A 5528-nucleotide genomic window follows, 5' to 3' on the forward strand; every position below is an offset into this window, starting at 1 on the left:
ACAATCAATCAATCAATCAACCAATCAATAAAATTAAAAAGTATTTCAAAGTCACATCTAGTAAAAAGTGAAACCCAAATTCAACCCCGAATCTCTTGCATTCCAAAGCCTATGTTTTTCCCTCTTCTCTTCCTCTGTGGATATATGTCAAGCCTGGGTTCAGGAATTTCTTAATTCTTTGAGCTCTGGGTCGACAAAGAATCCCTCTTCAATTGGAACTCATTTAATGAACTAACCAAGCAACCCCAAAAACATCTTCTCAGATCTCTGCCTATAGTGCTTATTTATGCAAAGTAATGTTTAATTTAGCCAGTAGGTATTTTCTCCAAACATTTTGTGCCAAGAAAATAGTTTTTTAAAAAAGAAACTCACATAACACTTTTTTTGGTGGTAATTTCTAAAAACTAATAAGTAAGACAGGGAGGGGAGGGAGATGAGGAACCATACGTGTCCATTTCCTGAGCTTGCTGAATGAATCTCAGTTGAAATACTTAAATGTTTTCCATTTCTACATCACGGAAGAGTGACCACAACATCCCATTACTTCCTGCTTTGACAACATGTAATTCATCTCATCCAGCTCACCTGTTGGAAAGCAAATGGCTCCACTAAACAAGTCAGAAGATGATGAATGGGGAACCAGCCCTCACTGGTTGTGGTCCATTCATCATGTCTCCCAAGAAGGGGGACCCCAGGGAACAGAAAGGAGTGAGGAGATGTCCATGTGGCTGCCAGGAGGGGACAGGCCACCAAGATGGCGTCTCCCAACCCACTTGGCTTCAGCCTACAAAATCATGGATGACTGTCCTTCTCCCGGGCTTGGATGTGCTGCAACCTCAACTCTCTGAGGCAGTCCTCCCTCTCATCAAGAGGCCCCCCAAAAAGACAAAGCTGTTGCCTATGTCTTTCAGCTCTCTACTTGCCCACTCAGAGAAAAGAGAAAGCAAACAGTGCATGCTGAGCTCTGGGTATGAGCTGGCCACTTTGACATGTTCTCTCCTTAATCAGTGATAGTAGCCATACGAGGTTGGGCATTCTCATCACCTTATTACAGAGGGATTATATCTCTTGCTCAAGGGCACACAACTATCAGATGGCAAAGCTGAGAAATAATCCCAGGCTTGTGTGGCTAGGAAGTCTGATAACTCTTGACCCTCTTCTAAAAGGTCTCTCTTCTGCCCTTTGAGGACATGTGTCTGCAGGATAGGAACCAAACACCATTTTAAGCCTCTAGAGATTTTGAGCTGGGAAAACATCAAGTCATCTAATACCAGTGGCTCTTGCTTCTCTTATCAGCTACAAGGTCTTATTCTCAGGAGGCCAAGCATTCTCTGCAAGCAGTAGTGTCGCTCAAGAAAGCACATCAGAATTCTGGGAATGGGGGAAGATGGGAAGAAGAAGAGTGGAGGGGGAGTAAAAAGATCAAGATTCCTGGGGGCTGGGAATTTAGCTCAGTGTCACAGTGCCTGCCTGGCAAGCGCAAGGTCATGAGTTCAATTCCTGCTACTGGAAGAAAAAACAAAACAAAACAAAAGATCAAGATTCCTTATGTATGTGTATTGATTCCCCCAAGGAACATATTGTGTATATTGCGACCATGTACTTTAAAAAAATTTTAAAGGAAAAATAAAACCCTTAAGTATGAGGGCTGGGGATATGACCCAGTAGGAGAGCACTTGCCCAGCATGTACAAGGCCCTGGTTTGATCCCCAACAACAACAAAAAAAAATGGGCCAGGTATAGTGGCACACACCAGTAATCCCAGTACTCGAGAAGCTGAGGCAGGAGGATCATTGCAAGTTTGAGACCAGCCTGAGCTACAAAGTCAGCTCAAGCCAGGATGAACTGTATAGTGAGACCCTGTCTCAAAAAGACACCAAAAAAAACACAAACCCTTAAGTATGTAAAGAGGTATTTGATAGGAGACAACGTTAAATCTGCCTGGTAAATATTTTCAAATGTTGGTATTTTCCATTATGTCTTCTTTAATTACTGCTATGTGTATTATAATCCATTATTTTTCATGATACTGGGTTGAAAATCCTGATTGAGTCCAAACCTTATTTCACAGCCAAATGAATTGCCCAGGTCACTCTACTTCCAAGGGTTTTGCCAAAGCCTCATCTAAAGCATGTCTTGGTTCCTGCCTCTACACCATAATAACATGCAAACACCAGCCCTGGGCAGGGAGACTCACTCCTAGTGCCTCCTGCTCTCCCGCCTTGGTGCCTTCCCCTTGACTTGAGAATCTTCCTGCTGACCTCTCATTCCCTAGGTCTTCATTCTTCACACGGAGAGACCACCTCTCTCCCATGGAACCCCAGGCACTGTCCAATGAAACCAGTGAGGCAGAATACCAACTGTGCTGCGGAGCTACGGTTCTCAAGGATGCTTTACAACCTTCATAATTACTGAGATCCCCAAAGAGCTCCAAGCCCAACAAACAGAAGTTAGTGTGAAGAACAGCCTTGTGTTCTGTATTTGCAAACCTCTTTAGTGTGCAGTATAATAGAAGGCAGCTGCATCCTCAAGTCTGCTCCTGCATTCTATCTTTTGCGATAAAATGTATCTTGTAGCCTCTGGAAATCTCCCCTGCACATGCATCAGAGTAAAGGGCAAGTATCATTTTAGGATTATCTAAGAGTGGTTCTGACTTCCTGGGCACATGGAAAAAGTCTCCGGTAACCCCTCCCAACAGAGGTCCCATGACCACACGCTGAAAACCACTGGCATGCAGCAATGACTTGGAGTCAGAGAATCCCAAATCCTAGTGAGCACTTCTGACCTATGTGATCTTGGGCGTGAATGCATGCATAAGAAAGAGGCTGGCGTGAGTCGCACTGTTTTTTGTAAAAAGCTTTTCAAAAATGTCTCCCAAAAATATTTATGTAAGGAGAGATAATGCTAACGGACAGTGCCTGCGTACAAAGAAATGACTTTCTTTCTTTGTTTTGTTTTGATTTTTGAGACAGGGCCTCGCTGTGTAGTCCAGGCTGGACTTTAACTTGCAGTGACCCTCCTGCATCAGCCTCCCGAGTGCTGGAATTACAGGCATGCACCACCACACCCAGCTAAGAAATAACTCTCACAGTGCAATGTCAGACAAGCTAGGAAACAGAGATCAGAGATAATTTCTAAAAACTTTGGTACTAGTGGGTCAATTGCTGGCAGCCCCTTCCCCATACTCCCTGGATTATATCATGCATGTAGCCACTCTATAGGAAAAATCCCAGCTGTGACTGCATCTGCTCTATTTGGACAATAGCTTCTTCCAGCAATATGTTATATTGAGCCTTTTGATCCACACTGTCTTTTCTGGACCTCTCTGTCCACAGCCTTGAACAGGAGGTCCTCTGAGAGGCTGCCCTGCAGACATGAATTTTTGTGGTTGAAAGTCCCATCTCAATCTGCCTCCATCTGCCTCCATCCTTCTCTGCCTCCAGACAGAGACTTCTTGGGGAGTCCTCACCCTCCCAGCCCCATTCCACGGCCCCGGCAAGGATAAGGTCTAGGTCTTATCCCAACCCATTTTCAAGCTAGATGATGAACAGGAATTCTTAAGTACACTTAGTCCTGGGGAACTGTTGCTGTGGGTATTACAAATAATAGACTCTGATCCGCATTCAGAGTTGTACAGATTTATTTTGCCTGCCTGGTACATTCAGCTTTTCCTACTCAGCCATCTTTTACAGTCACATAGGACCAAGAACAAGCAGGAAGACCATATTCCAGCCACCCAGGCAACAGATTTTTGAGACACTTGTGATGGTCATTTTAATTGACTTGTACTGCCCAACCCCCATCTAAAACTGACCCCTAAGGAAGGATGGTGGGGCCATAGCAGGCTGACATGCAGGACCTCTGAGATTCAGGATAGTTATAACCACACAACTGAAATGTTAGGGCAGAGGCAAGCTGTTAGTGGCAAGAACTGTGTGTGCTCTTTTTTTTTGGTACCGGGAATCGAACTCAGGACCTTGTGCTTGCTAGACAGGTGTTTGTGCCACTGAGCTATATTCCCAGCCCCTGTGTGTGCTCTTATCTGATTCTCTGAACTAGCTAAGTCCACCTGACTTAAGCGGCAAGTCGCACCAAGCAGTAAGCACTGCCTGGTGGGGACTTGGTCAGCAGGACAGCACACACCCCAGCTGAGGGGCTGCACACCCCCGGGACCAGCTCCCAAAGTTCTGATTTTCAAGAGGACCTAGAAATCTGGGTTTTGTAAAGGTATGAATAAAGTCAACAAAAATGTCCAAAACTTTATTAACAGAAACGTCTCTGTGGTGCTCGCTTTGGCGGCACACATACTAGAAATGTCTCTGTGCTCCCAATCTGTGTCCGATAGTCCCAAATCTCATCTCTAATAACGCAACAGCTTCTCGCAGCTCCAAACGCCGTGGCTGCTGCGGCATGTTGCTGAGGTCTTGAGTTTTGCTCTTATCTCCCATGATGAAGACTTGCACTTTCAGGAGCTGATTTGGGCCCATGTGTTTTAACAGATCCGACACATTTACAAAAGGATAGTCTTCCTCCTGCAAGGTTGCAGTGACCAGGTAGCTTGGGGGGACTCTCTTGATTGGTCTCTCACTGCTGCCTCCGCTGTTTCTGTAGAATGTGTGATGCCCAGCATGCAGAAAAACTTAGTACTGGGCAAGCATTGGCAAGGGTAAGCCAGCAAGGAAACCAGTTCATCCATTCTTAACCTGTTCATTCTCAGGGAAAACCAAAAGGCAGGGGGTAAAGTGAGCAGAGAAGCAGGGAGGATATCATAAAAATCCTTCTGTAACAAAGCACAAATCTCTATCCTCATCGCAGTGAGCTCCTAGAAGACTTTGGAGGGCCTCTGTTCATACTTTAATATTGTCACTATCCACCTACATACTCAGAAACAAGACACAGTTTTGTTCTGTGGGTTTCAGTTTTATGTAAATGATGGTATGATGTTCATTCTACAACCTATTTTTTCTTTTGCTCTTTACATTATTTATAAATTACATTGTTTTTATTTCAAATTACAATTTTGAAATCTATGTTGCTACCTGGGTGTGGTGGCACATGCCTATAATCCTAACATTCAGGAGGCTGAAGCAAGAGGATTGTCATGAATTTGAGGCCAGCCTGGACTACATAGTGAGTTCAAGACCAGCCTGAACTGCACAGCAAGGCTCTGTCTAAAGAAAACATAAATAAAAATTCTATATTGCTATATATTGATCTAATTTATTTTTTTAAAAAACTTTATGGCATAGGGGATTAAACCCACAGCCTCACTTGTGCTAGGCAAGCACACTGAACTCCATTCCCAGTGCTGATTCACTCCTTTTCATTGTTGTCTAGTATTCTGTCATTTACATGTATACTACTTACTTGACCTATTGCTCCTTTGATAAACATTTAGGGCTTTTTTCTTTTTTCATTCCCATCTATCATGATGTTGTATGCTTTAATATTAAGAATTTCTCTGGAAAGAAAATTATGGGGTTGTAGCAAATACACACTTTTATGGTTTCCACCCTTTACTTAAAAGT

The 5528-nt window shown here is 43.8% G+C and overlaps 1 long non-coding RNA gene across 10 annotated transcripts in view; it reads right to left on the minus strand.

Moving 5' to 3' along the window:
* The window catches only part of LOC102028568, a 212481-nt gene that overhangs the window by 94687 nt on the left and 112266 nt on the right, over positions 1-5528 (minus strand). The window contains exon 7 of one of the 10 annotated variants that reach the window (XR_001234791.1): positions 3623-4703. The exons of the other annotated variants lie outside the window; for them this stretch is intronic. This is a non-coding gene — a long non-coding RNA (uncharacterized LOC102028568). Of the gene's footprint in view, positions 1-3622; positions 4704-5528 lie in introns of those variants that run through there. 10 annotated transcript variants of the gene reach the window in all.

This window comes from Chinchilla lanigera, unplaced genomic scaffold, assembly GCF_000276665.1.
Source record: "Chinchilla lanigera isolate Chin_1 unplaced genomic scaffold, ChiLan1.0 scaffold00033, whole genome shotgun sequence".
Lineage (NCBI taxonomy): Eukaryota > Metazoa > Chordata > Mammalia > Rodentia > Chinchillidae > Chinchilla > Chinchilla lanigera.